This window comes from Pseudopodoces humilis, chromosome 11 (genome assembly GCF_049639895.1).
Source record: "Pseudopodoces humilis isolate 2021_Gansu_Grassland_sample_001 chromosome 11, ASM4963989v1, whole genome shotgun sequence".
Lineage (NCBI taxonomy): Eukaryota > Metazoa > Chordata > Aves > Passeriformes > Paridae > Pseudopodoces > Pseudopodoces humilis.
In genome coordinates, this window is record NC_142210.1 from 20,339,907 (window position 1) to 20,361,541 (window position 21,635).

At 39.2% G+C, this 21,635-nt stretch overlaps 1 protein-coding gene and 1 long non-coding RNA gene across 4 annotated transcripts in view; one reads left to right on the top strand and one right to left on the bottom strand.

The window, feature by feature from the left end:
* The window catches only part of NLGN1 (neuroligin 1), a 425,110-nt gene extending 411,177 nt beyond the window's left edge, over positions 1-13,933 (bottom strand). For all 3 annotated transcript variants that reach the window (XM_088061109.1, XM_088061108.1, XM_088061106.1), the window contains exon 1: positions 13,864-13,933. The gene's annotated coding sequence lies outside the window, so the exon portion shown is untranslated. The remainder of the gene's footprint in view (positions 1-13,863) is intronic.
* A 1,914-nt stretch (positions 13,934-15,847) lies between these two features.
* Positions 15,848-19,425, top strand: LOC148183624 (uncharacterized). Its single transcript, XR_015773427.1, has 3 exons — positions 15,848-15,938; positions 17,447-17,576; positions 19,149-19,425. It is a non-coding gene; the product is annotated as an uncharacterized LOC148183624 (long non-coding RNA).
* The last annotated feature ends 2,210 nt before the right edge of the window (positions 19,426-21,635 follow it).

Below are 21,635 nucleotides of genomic sequence, written 5' to 3' on the forward strand. Positions count from 1 at the left end.
CTGACAGGAGCCCTTTGGTCCATTCACACTGAGGGAACAGCAGTAATTAGTCATATTGAACAGAACAAAAATGAATATAATCAACACGAAATGGGTTCTACAGAATTTGTTCCCAAACCCAGTGGGGCTGAACCCTTATATTGTGCAAACAGGCTCCACTGAATCAATAAACTCACTGATTTATATCAGCTGACAACTGCCCCATTGAATTTAATGGGAAATTATCTCTTTTCTATAGATTTTCCCTACTGCTTATAATTACTGTTCTTTCGAATTTTACAGGATGATTCAATGATCAACATTCTTTGTCAGGCCTTTTAGAAATGGTCTCAATTTTAGAAAGCAAGTTCACAGGAGAGATTCAAAGCAGCTTTCAGACTAATCACAAACCTGAAGTTACTATTTACTACTGCAGTGCTGTCAGGAACACACACCTCCCTACATACCCCAGCTCCCTGAGGGCCTCCAGCCTTTCCCACCCCTATTTCCCCACCCCAAGGCTGTGGTAGGTACACCACACATTCTCCAGATGGTGGGAATGAGAAGGGACCAGATCTCTTGGCAAACAGGCAGGGCACCCAGACAATGGGAGACCTCATCCCATAGAGGTTGTAGGGCCATGGCCATGAGTCTCAGTAGTGTTATAAACTGTGTAAATTCACCCAGATTTGGGTCATTGCTCATGTCCATGTGTACCCCAGCACAAACCTATAACCTGTTCAACGCCACTGGAGCATCATCATGGTTACTCCCTGGTTTCTCAGCTTTGGCCACTGGTATTGGCTGCAAGTTAAAGTTTCCTCTTAAATTATTTTTATCTTAGTGAAGTTGTTTTCCTGTACCTCCACGGAAAATGTTCAGCATTTACAGACTAAATTTACTTCCAGTAAATACATGGTAAATATGAACTCAAGGGCAATGGCAGCAGCTGTCAGGGAGAGCCACTGGGTGCAAGAGCCCCCTTGTGAGCCAAGATCATCCTGAGGTACACATTTAACACTTTTCAACACCAGACAAATTAGTACATCATAGAATTAGAGTGGTTGGGTTTGGAAGGAGCATCAAAGATCATCCACACCCAATTCCTCCACCATGAGCAAGGACACTTTCCACTAGACCAGGTTGTTCAGAGCCCCATTCAGCCTGGCTTTGAACACTTTTATGTATTTAAAAGTTAGGAAGGAATATATCAACTATACTCAGAGTGGAAGAAAAGTACAGAGTTTTGCTGCCAATATTGCCTTAACTGGGACAGAAAACACTTCCCCCCCAACCCCCCCATTTGCTTTTACAGGAAAAGTAATTTCTTTGCAGATAGAGAGAAACTAATTTTGGGATAGAACCTTAGGTTATATCAGCTGAATTACACTAATCTACTGATCAAAGATAAGACTTCATTAACTTAAAACAAAATGGTGGAATTCATTTTTAAGTGATAATGCAAAACCTACACAGAGTAGACCCTCCAGTACGGTGAGAAGTAAGAGCTGTCTCTTCCTGTGAAGTTGCAGATTCATTTTCATAAATGTATGAAATACTTCTCAAGCTAGTGGGAGTTGCTGTGCAAAGAACTTCAGTGCATTTAAAACACTCTTAAAGGCATTAACCTCCCACATTTTATGTTACAGTGTTCCCTAGGTAACCTTGGGGCAGGAATATCTCACTCCATGGTGTGCATTTCCCCAAGAGGCTGTTAGAAGGAAAATCACCCCAAGACAGCAACAGCATTCAGACATCTTCTTTTTTGAGTTACACTCTCATATCACAAATAATATCAATTCATCTTTCCTTCCTTTAAATCAGACTCTTCCTGTTACTAGTACTTAGACACACACACAAATAACCTTAACAGAGCACATATAACTCATATAACTTCAAAAATAAACAAATCCTTCAGCAAGCTAGTGATAATTGTGTAGGCAGATGAAGATCGATGGTGAATCCCGGGGTATCTGAAGTAGTAATTAAAAATAAACAAACAGGAGATAAAAATAGAACTTAAGCAAAATATTTTCCCATAAGGGGTATAAAGTAGTCAAGCACCCTATCAAAAAAAGCAGAAGAACAAATTTCTTCCTATTTTAGTAAAATGAGATTAATTTTCCCATAGAAAACAAGCTGCAACCTGCTATTAAGTCAATTATCAAAGCCAGAATAAATTCCACTTTTTGATATTGTTACACACTCAACATTTTGGAAAATTCAGAGAGATCCTGCCCTTCACTATGCAAAACTTGTGAGTGTGCAATGCACACCAGTCACACCCTCCTCTGCCACCTGAAAGACCATGAGGAACATAGTCTTAAATGCCTTAGCCCAGCTCCTCTGCCTGAGTTATTTAACACAAAATCAGAATATAAATACAAGTGTCTACTTAAAAGTCAGTCCCTTGAAAATGAGAGAGGCATCACTTCAAACAAAACATAAATACACTGGAAATCTTGCTTTAGTTTTCTCTTCTTCTGTACTTGGAGAAATGTGATGATCGTGAATAGGTGATAAAAGCATCCAGTGACAGATACAGATCCACAAAAAGACACCCCAGCACAGTCCATTAATGTTCTCTGTGCATACAATCTTTGTGTTTTGCCTTTTGGGAGTAGGCTCAATTTTAATTCCAAGTGCAAAATTTAGAAATTAAAAGGAAGGGATAAAACAATAAGGAACATCAGCTTGCCATTCTTTTTACTTTTATGTATGATTCTTCATTATAGTTACAACGCTTTGTGCAGTTTCCCTTAAACAGCTTTCATCAATACTGCACAGAGTAATTTTCAGCCTTAGAAGATTCTAACTAGCAGTTAAGTATAAAAAAGCATGGTCTTTTCTTACTTCAGTAGAAAAACTAAGTATCATGTCAAAAAATCACACTTAAATATGGAAGGGGAAGGAGGAGTTCAGCATCTGTGGTAACAACCATTACAATACTTGGCACTATCTACATTTATATGAATATTGTTCCAGTTAGGCTGATGTTTGTTCTCCTCCATATCATGTTCCTCAAGAAATATCCTTGTTCAACAGCTGTGCTAAAACACTGCATCACAGCCACTGTAGATGCACCATAATTAATTTTGCATTTTGGTACCATCTTTTCTTTCTATACACTCTCCACATTATCCATAAAATCCACTGTAGAACTGAGATGAAAAGCAGTATGGGGCTCTGGATCACAAAAAAGGGGGGAAAAAGAAATCATTTAGGAAAGCAGCAGCAGAGCCAAGTGTAATTCACAACTGAGCACCTTAATATCCAGAGTTTTCACACTCTGGTCTGAAAAATCTGCTCAATATATACAGCTTCTCTCTAATAAGATCAGGGCTCTAAGATCAGCCAAACCTACCCACTGCTTAGCAGGCACTGAATTTGCTAACGCATTTCTCAGACTCATACTTACTAATGGAGTCTTGAAAAGCTCTACTGAGGTCAATGAGGATAGGAATTCTGAGGTCTTACTCCCTAGTTCCACAGACTGTGGGGTTTTTTTTGTATGCAATCTGCCCTTTCTGTATCAAAAACAGGAGCAGACTGCTTCAACAATAGAGTTTGTTGTAATACTGATGAAAAAAAACACAAGTGTTCTCAAATTCCTCTAAAAATCACTTTTTTTGATTGCAAAATGGGGGCAATGAGAACTGCTTTATCTTAAACATGAAAAATTACCAGTGATCAAGCACAAAGTGCTTCAGAATTGATGGAGGTTGGCTGAGCACAAGAATTGCTAAAAACCCCAGTCACAAAGAGCCAGCTGGTGAGCTCTGGGGTGGGATTTCTTGGGAGAGCTCCCTGCTCTGCTGCAGCTCATGGCAGTCCTGTCCCCAATGAAGCTTTTGAATCTTAGCTCTGACCTTGGACCACACCACCAGAACCAACGGAGCGGTAAAATGGTATGAAAAGAAATTAGAGGGATTCAAGTCAGCAGGAACTGATTTAATTTAGAATCATAGAATCATTTAGGTTGGGAAAGATCTCCAAGATAATCAAGTCCAACCTTTGACTGATCACCACCTTATCCACAGAATGGTGGCTCTGTGTGCTGCACAATCGTTTCAGGAACACCTCCAGGAATGGTGACTCCACCCCCTGGACAGCCCATTCCAATGCTCAACAACCCTTTCCATGAAGGCATCTTCCCTGATGTCCAACCTGAACCTCTCCTGGCACAGATTGAGGCTATGTCCTCCTGTCCTGTCACGAGAATTATCTTATTTTTAGGCAGCAGGAACTACCTGACATCCTGTTCCCAGCTTCTAACATTTGTCTTTCAGACCTTCTGGAAGGGCAGTAGTATGGCAGAGGAAGGGCATGCAGCAACCAAAGCAACTCATAATTAGAGGTTAGATTTGGAAAACTCAATGCTTTCCTTAAAAACAAGCTTTAGTTGCTGCAAATTTTTATTATACAGAGTGCTAATATGGTATAATTATGTTATGAAAAACCTGGAGTTTATGGAAATACCTGAGCATGTCCTGGAGTGAGAAACAAAGGTGCAAGTAATCTCAGGCTTCGAAGTTAAACCAAGTTGTGGTAGCAGGAGAAACTAATGCTGGTTAATGACAGCTTACTGCAGGACTTGCTCTATCTCCTTCCTGTGTATATTGGCTTCTTCAAGAGCCAGGCATTAACAGCACAATCACAGTCATTTCAGTGCCCCGATAATGGTCCACAGAAATTCTCCAGCAATCCAGGAAGTTATAGATTAATTCACCTGAACACATGAATTGAGCTGTCTAGCCTGGGGAGAACTGGAAAACCAGTGAGTGGGATATGCCTGTATTTCTTATCACACAATTCTGTCATTTTACCTTTGGTTATTTAAGACACTGAGAAGATTCAAAACAAGTATGGAAAAATACTGCACCAATCCACACCGTGCAACTGCAAGTGTCCGATACCTTGTCTGAATTAACATCCTCCAGCCAAAAAGCACCACTTAAACCTCAGTGTAATATTTTCTGTAATCTTCATACTACACTTGTATCCTTGTCAAAGGCGGTAGCTTCGAGTATGTTGCCTAAACCCAGCAACATAAAAACTTGGAGTAATGTAGGATTATATTAAATTATGCATAATAGAAGAGCAAGTGGCAGATGGTATTGTAGAGTATGCTGAGATACTGGTATTTATACAATAAGAATTAAAATAACTGTGTCTAGATAAATGAGGTTATTTGCAGGTATGACACACCTGACACTGAAATAAATGTTTATTTTCAGGTTGCATGCCTCATGCACAGGTTATTTTAGACAGATTTGCATCTGTCACATTGCAGGATTGATGTGACACAAATGCAGACAGTAGTAAAGGGAGCTCATGGTAGCAGATATTGGAGACAGACAACAATCAGGAGACAAAGGCTTCATAAAACAACAGCATGGAACAAAAAGAAAAACCTACCAACATCAGGGAAAACAGGAGGGACAACAGGGGGTGGCAAAATGCTTCAAATCGCTTGAAAAATGAAAAATGAGACCAGGAAGTTAAAAGGGACCTGTCCAGGAAAAAGAATTACTGCAAGATGTAACAGCAGCTGCTATGGAGTGTGACAGCCACTTTAGGAGAGGGGGAAAAACCCTACTGCTTTTTGCTCTACTCATCCCAATGAATGGCAAGACTCAAAGACAGGAAATGCTGTCACAAATCAAACCAGTGTCCAACTCCTCCCGTGTCTCTTTCTGGGCTTGCTCTCATACCTTGGTACAGAAGTGGCAGTTGAGGTGTGAATCCCTTTCACTGTCCTCATAAAAATAATATACAACAAAAATCCACTGCAAACAGCACATATAGCATTGCCTTAAACCATCCTGGCAATACTTCCCCACAGTTGTAAATAGATTTTGACCTTCAAATCTGTTGCCCAAAATAGATGCCCACATTCCTCAGCTTATAAAAGGACACAAAGATGGACTTACAAAAAATCTCCTGTATTTTTGTCACAAAAAAAGAGTTCTAGGAGGAGATGGGTCACATTATATTCTGCCAGGTCTTACTTGGAAGAAATTCAAATAATCACATGGGAACCAAAGCAAGAGTTTGAGTGACAGGTGGTAAAAACTTGGTGGGGGTATTTTGCTCATAAGGAATATTAATGATGGAGGAAGAATGCAAATAGCCCAGCTTCTGAATGGGAAGGGAGCACTCCCTTCTGCAGTGCTCCTGACACACCAACAGCCCTGCATGTTTGAACAGTTGTCCAGCCTTTCATCACTCTGTCACAATGTCACTGCTTAGTTTACCAGGCATGTAGCTCAGACACTTTGGGGTACTAGGGGACGTGAAGTGTCTATGCACAAATTAAGCATGTTTTTTCTCTTTACAAAACATCAGAAATAAAATAAATTTAAAGTCTCGTTCCACTGGTGCATTTAGAAGCTCCTCAAATAGTCTATTCCAAATCCACAGCAATTCTATAAAATAAAATGAATAGCACAAATCCAGTAAATATATCTCCTGCCAAGATGAGCTCTCCTGTTTTAAAATCTTTTATAGCATCTAATGTATTTATTTGCATCAAGAGGGCATTATGCCAGTTAACATCTGTGTTCTCTAGAGTTGGTAATTCTGCCTCCCATAACTAGTCATCAATTCTGCATGAAAATACACAACTGTCTTTCCACTATAGATTCTATCTGCTGCTCAAATTTTTTGTGCACATTTAGAGAAATATTTAGTAAAATACTTCTGAATAAAGAGAGATAGACAAGAAAGGACAATTCAAACATCTTTGGACACCCACCCCCACCTACTGATGGTATTTATGGACTTTTGTATTCAGAACTGACACTCCATTATGAAAATAATTAAAGACCAAATATCCTGCTAATATAAATTGGCATGGCTTCTTTGAAAGGTACAGGAAATTTCCCAGATGTCCATCAGCTAAAGAGTCTGTCCTGAAACCCTAGGGCAATTCACAGCACACAAAATCAGTAAATGCACATATATTTTAATGTGGTTTAAATGACCTTAACTAACAATCAAATCAGTGCAGGTGTCTTCTCCTGAAAGGCAGATGTAATTTCAACAAAAGTAAGGACATTTTTCTGACTTATAACAGAAAAACTAGGTGCCAGAATTGCAAACATACTCAAGCTCTTTTCAAATTTAGGTGCCTGAATACCTTTCCTTGTCTAGCATTAAATGAGCAGGAAGGAAACCCATCCTTTTCCAGTGAGAAATGATAAAGGAGAATCAAAGTCATAGGAGACAAAGAAAGGAACTGAGATTTGGCCGAGATGGGGAGCAACTGGGTGGATCCAAGGTAAGCCTTGTGCCAAGCAAAATTATGTAGGTCATTAGAATGCAATGAAAGAACCAATTTTCCTTCCTCAGCTGACCCTGCTGCCAGCCTGACCAACCCTGGGGTGCACCACGCTGCTCACTGGCAGCATCCCTAAAGGCTGCAAGCTAAAACTCTGCTTAGAACACCGAAACCTCCAACTTTCAGCCCTAAAATTCAGTTACTGGGATGATTAGCTTGTCAATGTCTGTGCCCTCTGTACCTGGTTTTATGAGAAAAGCTTCTAGCACTCTACTTTCTGTAAAGAATTACCTTGCAATTGGAAACCCAAGAACTCTGTATTCTTTGCACACAAGCATTAACAGAAAATGCCTGTCCAACAGCACAGTCTGGTGACTATCCTACTAATTAGTGAACCAACTATTGCCTAAATGACAGGTGGTTCATAAAGGCCACTTACAGATGGCCTGGGGAGTTTTAGCAGAAGGACAACAGGCCACTTTTCACTGCCTCACTCAGCATTTGCAGTGCACATTTTATTGTCTGACTGTTTCCCCAGGACCCTTTACAACTTCATGCTTGGGATCTGTGCTTTGGCTTCTGCATAGCTTCAATTGTACAAGAAAATAGCTGTGTAACACTCCAGCAATCAGAACAAGGGATTTCAGATTAAGTGCTGTGTGCTCTGAATATCCACAGAAGAAACATCTTAGAATGATGAGGTCAACAACATACCCAGCGTCTCCTAGAGAAAACACATACCAGTTTTTACTGCTTCTTGAGAGGTTTGTGAGCCAAATTATAGTTCCTATATTATTGTCAAACACAGTACTCGGGTTCCCAGTTTATTAGTTAGAGGCAGGCATTTTATTTATCTGTTGCAGTTACTGTTTTTTCTATTTTTCCTTCAGCTTTCTCTTCGACTTGGTGTTTTCTCTTGAAATTGCTCATATTTTGAACAAGAAAGCAGATTTATTTTCTGTGATATATGTTCAGTTGGTGATATCAGAAAATAAGTAGAAGAATGTGGTATGGTTTCAGGTTACATGTGGGAGCCAATTTTCTAGGATTAATGGCTCAATTAAATGGAAGTATAACTTCAATATTCTTTTTTAAAACGTGTATCAAATCACACCATCTTTCTCATTCCTGGAAAATGTTTTAGTTATTTTACAGACCAGTGAAGTTCTGGAAGTCAGGTCTCACTTTGTCTCAATCACAACAGACTAAACTTTCAAGCTTGTGTACATTCTTGCAGGACAATTTATAGCAGGGCAATGTCAGTCAATACCACAATTAAAGAAACAACAGGGCTTTCACACTAGCTATGACTGTAAATTACTCTTTACCTCACTGTTCAGATTATTAACTCAATTAATCCTTTTGTCCAGAAATCACCACCTTTATAGATAGTTCTCCAACACGGAAGGTTAAAGTGGAGCCATTTGGCCAAGACACCTTTTGTCTTCCCAGTCTCAATATAAATACTGCAAGTGGTTCAAATTTGACTTCATACATTTAAAGTAGGAAATTATGTACTTCTACATTTGCAAAAAAAAAAAAAAAGGCTTACATTGAGGCTTTTTTGTTCTCACTGCACAGTGCAATAATCAAAGGCTAATGAGCAAAATTTCTCTGTGAGTAGGTGAGAAATCCTTTGAGTTTTTCCCCCCACTCTTTTCTAAGACTGAATATGACAGTCAGAGAACTTTTTTTAAATAAAAAGCATTATAGTGTTGCAGTGTATTCCAGCATGAATATAGCACCAGCCAGAATGAAGGAACCACTTACTAATCTTATGTGATTCTACCCAATTCTCCCACACACTTGAGTCATGGTCAAGCTGTTGAGCCTCCATATATTGTGATTAATGTAAGCAGCAAGTAAAATTGTTCTTCTCTGACAGGATATTTTGACTCCAACTTTCTATTTTCCACTTAGTCCAGACCCAAAAGCAATGAGAAATGGTGTGATCAGAATCATCTGAGTAGTTCTGATACTTCTGTATAAAAAAGCGCTCTAATATTATTTGGCAGGGACTGCTGCCTCCTAATCATCAGGCTCACATCTTCACAACACAGACAGCAACAATAGGCACTGTCATTTCCCCTAGAATTGGAGCACAAAAGCCTTCAATATGTTTGATTTTTCTGTCTCAGAACGCTTGATTTTCCAGGTTGTCCCTAAACACAAAACCCAGAAGTTTTATTGTTCATTTTATAATGAAACATTTCAGCATTGTAGCTTATTGTTTGAATGGTAATTAGGTATTTTTGATCTTCTTTTGAATGCTACTTTTTTTTTTTTTAATTTAAACACTTGTTGTTGAGCAAACTGAGGTATATTCCTGGCTGTCACACTACAAACAATTCAATTTGGCAGATGCTGCACCTGTCACTGTTTTGTGTCTCCTCACGAGAGCAGAGAATTGCATTGGTGCAAATGTCCCTGTTGATCTGCCTCCACCACCTATGTCTGCTTTGCAGTTTATGCTGGCATCCATCAGTTCTCACTGTGTTTCACCACAGATGATGTAGAAACACCAGGCATTGCAAATTCTGGCCACAGTCTGAGCAATGCAGACTTCAGGCATTTATTTCTCAAACATCCCACTCCAACATCTGGGAAAAAATAGTCACTACAACGCAAGTTCTTGAATTATACTGCTCTGTGAGGAAATAAAGGACTTTTTTGTGCATCTGTATGCATGAAGATCACATATTCCACCAAGAGCAACAGAGCATGATAGAAGTTCATTGTGCTTTAGTGAAAAGGTCATTAGACATTTGAAACAGTAATTACCTGTATCTATTCACTATCCCCTATGACATCCCTAATAAGAGAGTTCTCTTTTATCATGCCTTTTAGACAGTACGTTTCACAGACACTGTAACAAGGAATACAGGTTTCTAAAATTGCTTTTATATTTTGAAATAAATTATTACGTAATACTTTTGGGGGTGCCATCCTTCTTTTGTGAACTTGGAATGAGAAAGTGAAATGCCTAGCAGCAAAAACATTGACAAATATTGTTAGTCCTCTCTAAAAAGTACTATTAATTAAGCCACAGCACTCTGGTGCATTAAAATACCTACTGCTAAATTCTGTATTTGAGAGATAGGAGGAAGCAGCAAGGGGCCACCAGAGTTACCCAAGGTAGAGATATTGCAGCATGCTTAGGCTATGATCAGTTGTTTCATAAAAACAAGATCAGACCATGACCAGCAGCAGCTCCAGCTTAGCTGCACTTACTGTTTTTTTTCTTGTCCCCAAGAAGACACTTAATATAAAATTTAATCATCCAAAATTGTCAGACCCAGGGCTCCCTTATAAAAGGTCCCCTCACTGAAGGGATACAGAATGTGTTGTTTTTTTTAAATTAAACTCTTTGTACTTCACATTTCAAATACTTTTTGATTTTTCTTTTTTTTTTTGTACCTTTAATATAAGCTAAAAATAATTTTAATGGTGATTGCCATGGCAATAAGTAAGGTAAGCTCTCAATATTTGAACTCCCAACTAATGCTGGAGTGTTCAGTGTCGTGCTTTGACTGTGATTTATCACACCCAGTTTAACAGAAGAAACCCCACACAACACTGAGGTTCATCATGGCTCCACACAGGGAGGAATTTGGATCCAGTTGGGAAAGGAACAAGGACACATGAAGTGTAAGCAATTTCTTGAAAGTAGAAGCCCTGTGCTTTACTGTGTGGGAATGCAGCTGCAATAGCCAGGGGACTGAGGACTGGCTATGGAGGAGCTGTTCTGCATTTTCCATGGGCACCTCTTCCCAGTCCTCCTGCTTTGCCAATTTCTCCTGCATAAAACCTGTTTTACCTGAGTTTTTTCAGAGGCAATAAACCCAGTCCTAAGTGAAGAGGTCCAAGTCTCTGGAAATGCACTGAAAGTGCCTCCATGACTTTGGTGAGTTATTGAGAAAAAGAACTTGCATTGATATCAAAACTGTAATTGATAAGGCATTAGGAGAAAATTTTATATTTCTGCCATGTTTTTATTAAAGAAACATGATATTTCTCTTCAAATCCCTCAGATTTGGTATATGCTTGATTATAGAAAACTTTCAATGTTTTTTCCTGCTTGACTTGCTATATAAAGGGCAAGGAGCCTGATTTTATAGACCCTAAAATATAAAAAGGACTCAAAATACAATATTCAGCTTTTTGTTGTTGTTTGCTTCAATAAATCTACATTTTATCTTCTCTGCAGGGCACAAGTTTATCTTCCAAACAGCATCCATTTTGAAGAAGCACTCATCAGCACTGCAGGATAATTTTTTGGAGAAGTGCTACAGGATTTCTGACTCCTATGGAGCAGGAGTATCAGAATAATATAAAGATTAGATCTCAAAACATAAGCAGAGGAGAGTATATCTGCCCTCACCTTCTGTGACAGACGGTGCTTTGGTGTGCAGATGCACTGATAGAAAATGCACAGCCTCACCCCAGACTGTAAGAGCAGCAGCAACATCCTGCAGGTGTGTATTCATGAGGCCAGGTGCAGGCAGACAAACCTGATTCTGACACCACACGTAGCCAGTCACCTGTAACTTGCAATTTTTCACTGGTTCTGCATCTCTGCATAACTTTCCTCGAATCAAAACCCTAGTTCATCATACTGCACGTTACCACCAGGAGCCATTACCACAGCCTGAGCCTTTATTAAGGTATCAATATTCTTCCCAGCACTCTTTGCTCCACAATCCCCAATTAAATTACTGCTTTAATTGTCTGCTGTCGCTGACGGATAGGTGAGTTCATGTGCTACTCCACAGCAGCAACTGAAGGCACTTGCCTAACTGCACAATTACAGTACAGACTTAAGTGTTCGTTCTTGATGCATAAGAAATGGTCATAAATCATTGCTTCAGCACAATCTTATCCAAATGGTGTGTTTGGGGAATATTTTTCCCCCCTTTTTCCAGGCTGTGATTCACACTAGCACTTGCCACTGGCCTGACTTAAAAGTTACTTTCTGCTTTCCAATTATAAAGGTCCTTTCTGCTTTCCAATCTCTATCAATATTCTGAGAGTGCTAATATTCACCATGAGTATTTCTCTTAAAATTGAGAGATTTTTTTAAGTAGTTGTCCGTATTTTGTGTGCCTGGGGATCCTTCTTATATTTTAATGGCTATCCAAAAATGAGGAAAGGGATTGACACATTGGAGTTAAGTTAGAAAGCCAAATTCTCTAAGTTTTCTAGTAAATAATACATTGTTGTTTTACCTGGACTAAGTCTCACTGTGTTCCATACAGAGCAAGAGCCACCAAAAATGATCAGGAGCAGAGGCATCCACCCACACATGGCTAAAAGTGACAGTGCCTCCAGCCACACAATATTCTTTTTATTCCGTTTTGATTGTTTTATACGAGATCAGAGATTTAAACTGTGCTGAAGTGCTTTATAGCTCCAGCTAAGTTAAGAACTGACATTTTAATGGCACGTTTGAGGAATTTATATAGACAAGTCACCTGACCCTAATGTGATAGCTTCAGCGTAGCCTGGAGTAATTCAGCCCAGACCCCGCGGGGTCAGACAAAATCGTAACTCTCTTTAGTCTCTGAGCTATTAAAATTCAGCTAGACTGCGAAGTTGACAGCTGTTTACTGTAAGGTTACCTCCTGCCTGCCAAATAATGGGGCTGCTCTTGGCACCTTTCCACCCTCTGAGTGGAGAAAAGGCTTCCTTGTCATCAGAACGGAGCTGAAAACGTCGCGTTCCTCCAGCCGGGAATGTGGGTACCATGGAACAGGCTTAAGGAAGGTTGAACTGGTCCATTCCCTTATGTCACTTCTTCTCAAAGTAAATGTTATCACAACATTTGAGTGGAATATAAAGTCCAAGCTAGAATTCTGCCTTGTAATTCTGGCAGACCCACAGAGATTAAGAGTAATGGCACCTGCTCTTAACGAGCCTCCCAGCTTTCTCAAGATACCCACGTTGCTGTGGGAGAGAAAACCAGGCTTGCTCCCATAGCTATAAGTAAAAAGAAATACTTTCTCCTACATTACATCAAAAAAAGTGCCATAATTTTTTATCATCAGCTGCCAAGAAGATGCGTATTAATGATAAAAAAAAGACAAATGTCTTGTCGAGGTCAAGAAACAGCACAGAAAAGTCAGCAAAATCCTCTCATCAGAGCCCTAATCCCCATTCCTCATATTTTTGTGATTCTGTGTTTTACTGTTTCTAAAACCGCTCTCAAGTCTGCAGAAAACGTTTTGCATTATAACAGTATTAGCTAAAAATAAGGTAGGGAATACAACAACTCCCCTTCTATTTTAGCTTCCCAGCTCTCCTGTGTGCTCTCTGCACAAGCCCATGACTTTGCACTCCCTGCCACAAAGCTTGGGTGTCTCACCAAAGAGGGCAGACCCTCCTCATTTTCCTCTGTACTCAAAACCACATGCTCAAAGGTACAATTCAGAGCCACTCACAACACGTGCAAACAAACAAAATCTTCCACTTTTCAGCCACTCTACCTGTGGAAGGTTACATAAAAGGCAATAAAACTACAAATTCTTCCTCTTGCTGCGTTTTAAAAAGAAAATAGAGAGAAAACTAGTTATTTTCACTCAAAAAAATGCAGTGTAACTACCTACCTGCAACAGCACTGCTGGGCTTCTGATCCTCACAGGGGGAGCTGCCAGTCCACCACCCCAGCTGGCTCAGGTGCAAAACCTGAAGGGTGGAGCCCCCTAAAAACCTCTCCTTTTAACATTTGCCGTAAATTGGCTCGAAATAGCTCATCTTGCACCTGCCTTGTTTGGGTCTTAGGCTCTGTGTAAGCGACCCCAAGTCCCAAACTTAGTGTGGGAGTTGACTGTGGTGAGCAGCAACTGCTGTGTGGGTGTTGCAGGAGCTGGCTGGGAGGCAGCTCACTGATACTTGGAGGTTTTAAGTCACTTGATAACTTCTGAAAATTTTATCCAACTGCTTTGAACACCACCAAACGTGAGCAAAACCAGGATGCAATGGAGATACTCCTTGTGAACACAAAAGGTGTTTGTTTTCACCCTCAAATGAGCTGCAGGACAGATGTTTGTCAGTCATGTGAAGGCACTGAGCCCAGGTCTAACGCCCCAGGCTGAGGGCAGCAGCTATCTGATCCCATCCCATCCCATCCCATCCCATCCCTTTCCATATTACCCAGTGAATTTTGCTAGTCTGGGCTGGTAGTCTCACTCTCTTCATCATCCATCAATGGTCGGCTGTTGTGTTCCCCAGAAAAGCAATCTCCACGTTTCCTGGGTGTTAGGATCAACTGTAATTCCCATTTTTTTTCACTTGTCTCCCTCGTTATTTACCAAGCTTTCCTTGGTTTCTGTGTTGTTAGTTTCTCTGCTTTCCACGACTAAGATGGATGTTGAGTTCTTAGCAAACAGGACTGTTCAACAGATGGCTGCTCACTTCATGCTCTATTGGACTGATTGTTTGGTCTTTATATAATTAGATTTTTTCTGGTGCTTTGTATTATTTTAATGAATCCTCATTAATGGATGGGGCTAAACAAAAAAGGCTCTCCTCAAGTGTAATGATTTTTAATAGTTAAGAGCAGGACTTTTCATATAACAGCATTCTGGCCTGAAAACCATCTTCAGATTCTACTTGTGCGTGTGCAGGAAGTGGTTTTGGATGCCATTATTTTTTAAAACTCCAGTAGTTTGCTTCAAACCAAGATTATTTTCTTCCTCTAATGAGTATTATAAAACCTGTCAGGTCTGAGGCTTCTATCTTTAGTCATTTGTTGGAATTATGCAAGTCCAGAATTTAAAATAGAACATATGGAGCCTCCTGACTCGGTTCAAAAATGGCAGAACTAATTCCATAGAAAGATTTCTCAGAAAAAAAGCTGACTTTGAAGCCAAGTGGATCATGGAAAATTTTAGCAAAAAGTATATTTTGAGAAGGTATGAGTTGCTTAAAATGCTGTGTTGCTTCTTAATCTTAACTTTAGCATTTGCTATCAGGGATGCTGTAATAACATTATAATTATCTATAATATCTGAGAAATTTTTGTTCATCCTACTTAAAGGTAATGCAGTGTGAGTCACTAAAAATTATAAAACTGAATTGCCATTTTAATTTCAGGATATCATTGCCTCTACTTTGCACAACCCAGATACACCTAGCTGGGAAGAAAGTTTTATATATATATATATATATATCTGTATATATATTTATACACAAGTGCACATTTCCACAGAGCAAGAAACAGACTCGATAAAGTTGAACATCCCTGATCTTTTGGGCAGTATAGTGCTGGACACTGAGAAAAAGTTACTCCATGAGGCTTCTCCTCCCATCTGTTGTTTCTCTCTGTGCTTCTTGGCAGTTTTTCCCAGTGACAAGGCGGCGGTGAAGGTCTGAATCCAGCGATCTGAGTGGGTGATATCTATCAATCTTGTGCCACACGTATGCAGCATTGCTAGGCAACAGGTAGCAGCACGACACCCACATCCTGTAATTTCCTTTTGGTGACTGAGACTTTTACTATATTAATTATACTGAACTTTATTTCATGCATTTCAGGCATTAACTTATATTTTTAAAAGCTCTTTGAGCTAAGATTACTTTCTGCTGCATGTTGAATGAACAAATATTAGCAACTGATAAAATCATCATTCTAACAATTGCTAGACATGAATGTGGTACATGAAGGCTTCTAAAATTGCAGGTAAGTGTGGTATCAGATTATTTTGTGTAGAAAATAACTATGCTACAAGGAAAAAAAAATTTTGTTAGGCCTTCCAAACATAAAAGACATAAAAACTGAGAGGATAACTAGGGAGGAAGTTCCTTTATTCTCTACTTGCTTTCTCTACTCTATTTTTTTGCTGGCTCCTCTTTTTCAGTGGTTAGGATGCTAGAGAAGGACTATGCTGCAGATTTACTTTCATGCCCCATCACAGAGTTTTTGTGTGACCACAGGCACATGAGGCTGTGTTTTACTACAGAGAGAAGGCAACTGTGCTGCACTCACTTTACTCCTCTAGAATTAGCCCAGCTTAGGAAAAATGGCCAGTGCTTCAGCATTATTGCACCCTTGCAGGCAATGTATTTTCCTATGAATCTGGGATTTCCCAAGGATGTATTCCACAGTTATTTAAGCTGCAATAAACTGGGTCATTCTACGCATTTAATTTTGAAATAATTTGCCTGTCCTTTTTGAATACACAAAGGAAATCCCTGAAATGTGCTCAAATGGAACTAGTCTATTTTTTGTAAAGTGCTTGTGTTAGCCACTGATTAATAATATTAAGTTCAGCTTCAGTTCACACCCTCTGAGAAACCAGGCAAATCAAATTAACAGTAGCATCATACTCATATTCAAAGTTTTGCCAGCAGACAAAACAGTGTTCAGGGCAGCCCCTGAATTACAGTCCAAACTACATTTGCAGCAAAAGGCTCCTTGAAGGTGTGTTCAAACGATCAATTAAGTTACCATTACTTGCAGAACTACCACTGGTTTCTATGTCTCAGCTAAACATGAGTAATTCAGTAGGCCAGTATCATTTATGAGAAATTGAACATAGCCTTAATCAACTTAATCTCACCTGTATCACTTTATACAGTGTTTGTGAGCTGACTGTGATCTGTGTGTGCACATATAGAGTTCCTTGACACATGAAAATTCCATATCATTGCAGATAGTTCCTCAAGAGCAGCTTAACTTTTGCTATATTAAGATGATTGGAAAGAGGGAAGAACTCTCCAAACCTTTATGTAATATTTTTCTTCAAGTACATTTATATTATGTATTTCGTAACTCAATTATTTTTACAAATTAAGCCTCTTTTAAGTGTGTCCACATTATCTGAATCAGCAACATTTATTGTGCAGGCATGGCCTGCACTTGCGTGTTTGTCTGAGGATTATTTGCTGTTGTTACTCACCAGGTTTTATGTTCAGGTTACATCTATGACTGGAATGCACTTTCCATTCAGAAATTTTATCTGAATACAAAGGGAATCACTTCAAGAATTTATAATGAACAAAGAATTTTTTCTTTTCTTCTGCAAGCTGGACCTCTCCTGCCATTGGCTCATCATTGCAAAGGGAAGCAAATTGCAAGGCTGAACACAGACCTAAAGATAGGAAGGCTGTTGTACTTACCTCTGAGGTTTAGCCAGGGGAAAAACAAGAGAGCAGTAACTTTACAAGTAATTTTCCCTCTCCTTTTAGACTTAAAAATTCAGTGCTGGGATAGTCCCAGATGGGCAGCTTTGTTTGAATGCAGAGTTCTCCTGAACAAACTCCAGAAGGAAAGTCCAAACTCTCGGAGCAGCAGTTCAGGACACAGCGTGGAGAGCAGGTGAGGAGCTGTGTGAGACACCTGCTGCACATCCAGCCATGATTAATGGGCTTGGAGAACGAGCTCTTCAGCTACCAAATACACCTTCTTAACACCGAATCCCGCTGGCCTGGGCAGAAAAAAGCCGTCTGACAAGCACACATAAAAACCTGCGTGAGTTTTTGATTAGTTTGAGCCCTGTTGCTGCACGGTTCTGTGCCAGACACGAGCCCAGTGAGAGCAGAAAACCCTGCCATGCTTGCAAATACTTGGTAGTCAAATAGGAGCATGACTTTGAGACTCAGAATTTATCACTTAAAAATGCTGTTGTTTAACCAACAGAGTGGTTTCGGTTGCCCTGTTAGTATTTGGATTGTTGTAATTTCCGCTAAGGTTTTAGCAGGCAACATCAAAAGCTTTAGCTTGGGGAATTCCTAAGCAATGACACGTTTAACACAATTAAAGATGTATTTGTAGAAGATGCAGAACTTGCTGTAGGAACTGATAATTTAATTAGATTCAGGTTTTTGTGATTCATGTGCCTAATATTCTGAGTACTATATTAAAAAATAAATACAACTTAATTTTTCATAGGTCATTGCTTGGCTCTGCTATACAAGCAAAAAGCTGATTACATGGAAGGCACAGCTTTGATTGGCTATAAAAATTAGGACCTCATTGTACTGTGAAATAGCTTTCAAATACAACTAAAGAAAACAGGCTTCATATACATAAATACATAAAATCCCCAGGGAAATATTAACACCATATTTGGGAATTTTATGTTGAAACTCACAAAGTATATGAAGCCTTGAATACCAGTACTGAAACAGGAAAAAAAAAATGTTCTTCATAAACTATTTATAATACACATTTCTTAAAATGTTAACTCTCAGTTTTGCACCAGGATTTAATGCAACTGCCATGAGACTTTTAAGTAAAGTCTCCCTCGTATCTCTAGGCTACATACTGTGATCAGCAGAAGTGCTGGCTTTATCATTTTCATAGACCTGATGCAGCAGTAGTTCAGTGACAGTCAGTGAAATTACACCAGTGAAACTGAGAGAATCAGGCCCATGTTTATTAAGTAGAAATATTTCTTTATGGGTTCAGGAGAAGCTTAATACATGTCTGGATGTGTATGATAGGCAGGGAAAACCAGTCTTCTCCTGGCCTGACTGCATAATTTAAAATGCACATACCCCTGGTATCTCTAAAACCTCATGTAAAACAAGTTTGCTGTATTTGTGGATACCATGAAGGTCAAAGGGATTTTAGAGACTCTTTTACCTTATTTAAGCAGTGCATCAGTAACCAAATTCTACTCATTGATAAAACCCTGTAGCTTCCTGCAACTAAGAAAAACCTCTATAATTCACAATAAATACAGTGTGTCATAAGTCTGGGTAGACAGAAATTTAAGACTTGAAGATCTAAGAAAAAAAGAATTCTTTGACAGAGGAGGCAACATTTGTATAGATTTTCTATACAAAGCCAAAATTGCTCCCCTTCCAATTGCCTCTAGAAAGCAGAAGGAACCTTAGATGTGATACCTACTGCAAACAGGTTGTAATATTTGTCATGGCCTTTTAGCACCTCTTCCGTCCATCCTGGTGCCCCTGCAGAAGCCCAGAGCTGGATTTTGTGGCAGGGCAGAAAGGGAAGAGCAGCAGGTGAGCAGTAGAGCCACACACGGAGTGAATCGATTCGGCACCGGGAGGGAGCCGTCGTGGGGACCCCGGAGCTGGGCTGCTCCTGCCATGGGATAATTCACTGTGCTGTAAACAGGGAAGCAGAGAGGCCACAGACACATCCCCAATGGACACATTCCACAGGATTTCTCCTTTGAAAAGCTGTGCTGCAGCTGGAGTCAAGGTGGTTTCGTGCTTCAGGAGAAGCAGACACAAAAGCGCAGTTTCAGAAGACAAGAACGGTGTGATGAAGCTGCTCCTCACTGTCTGAGCAGCAGTATAAACTGAAAATAATTCTTCTAGCAAATATCAGGATTTTTTATTTTCTTAGAAAATTGGGGCTTGTTATGTTTATGTGTGTGATTAACCAGCCTTTGTTTTCAATTTTCAGATTGTCTAAGTTAGAGAACTGTAAGTTTATAAAATTTAAAGCACCAGAAGTATTTTTGCACTTAGAAGACATCAGCATCTAAAGTGGTTTGGCTTTTGTTTGCACATTTCATGCTCTTCTCCTCATCAGGGTGGACAGAGAAAAATACCAAATTGCAGAGGTGACATTTTGCTGATGCACAGGGCAGCCAACAAAAGAGGAAATGTAGGTATTGGGCATATGTGGATTTTTCCCAATCCTCTTTTGTTGGTTCAGCTTCACAGAGTGATGATTTTTTTTTATTTGCTTGTGAAAAGCCAGAATTATCTTGACTCTATTTATTCATTAAATTTCCTCAGTACATATATGCATACATGGATAACATAACAAGAAGACAGTGAAAAGAAGAGTGCAGCTTGATTCCTCATTTCTTTTGTTGAACTGTTTAAAGTTCTCTTCTCAGAGGAAGATGCAATAGTTTCAGCTGGAACATAGAAAGCTAATGATATACAATTCTAATGTGCAAAACAGAATCCCTATTACAAGAACCCTTAGACAATAAACATATAATGAGTCCAGAAGTAATTTCTCACTGAAAGCTGATGGTTCCAGAGTCCTTGACCTGAGTGTGGGATTTGTTTTGTCAAGATGGCCAAAGCCATCACAAGTGCATAAATTGAAAAAGGGCAAAATGATTACATCAAAAACATTGAGAAAACCATTCATACTAATGAATGCAATCTACAGGAAGATCAGCCAAGGTTAGCACCAGATGTTTCTTGTCCCACATGCCACAGCTTGATTGTATTGTAATTAATTCAGCTGAAAAGTCTCTGTGAGAACTGTTTTCAGCACAATTTCAAGCTTGGTTTCAAATACCAGAAGTCATTTCTGATTTCTTAAAACATCCTGGAAAGAAAATGTGAGACTCTGCAGTTAAAGCATGCCAAAAAGTACTTATAAAAGTTGCATTTAAAGAGCATTAAAGGAGTATTCTCAAAGTACTTATGACTACCACCAGACCTTTGAGGCTCGGAGCCCAAAGGTACAGCACAAAAGCTCAGGGCTTTATCCAATAAACACTTGCCCTAGATCATACTCCAAGTTCAGAGGTACAAGAGAATTTTGAACCAAGCCATAGTAGTATTTAACCAGTTCACCACCCAGAAGGTGAACAAACAAAAAAAAAATCAATATTTTCCAAAGTATTTCACAACTCATCCTCTTTTTTTTATGGCATATATACCAAAGACCTACTGTATTCTGGCTGGGAAGAAAGATGCTTGTAATTATTTAAATTTTGGAGTCTGGTTAAAAATTACTTTAATGAAAGTCAGATACTTACAGGCATGAATAAATAAATAAAACAGAACATACTTTATCATAATACACTACTTTATTTTGTTGCAATATTTACAGAAAGAACACATTGAAATTGCACTTCCAAACCACATTAAACCTAATTCTGGACAATATAAACCTGAGACAAAATGAGATATGTTAAAAATTATGACTCTGGTTTTCCCGAAGTATTGACCACCCAAATCTATAATTAACTTCAGGTAGAGTTGTGTTCAGCATGCCTGAAAATTTGGCTCTAAATTAAAGATAAATGTTTTTACCTGGGTAACACCCCTGTAAGTACCACACACAAATTGTATAGTTTCTTCCCATAGGAAAATTGTCTTCTGCATTATTTTAAGATAAAAGCACAGACCTGTGTCAGCCCTCTTGCAAGCTGCATACTAATAGAAGGAGGAGAAAAAAGGATTTATTTGGAATCTTCTAATTGACCTCAGTGGGACTGGGCCTGGACCCATTAAAACATCAATGAAAAGCAGTTTTAGAGCATGAAGAGCAACCAATCTGAACATTAATATCTAGGTAATGTTAAAAGTAATTTGTTTCGAAATTGCAGGCAGGGGAGGAGCAAAATCCTGGTTGCATTCAGGACTAAATTCCTTCAACTTTCTGTTGATCTTTTTCATCATTAGTTTATAAAATATTGCAGAGAACAAA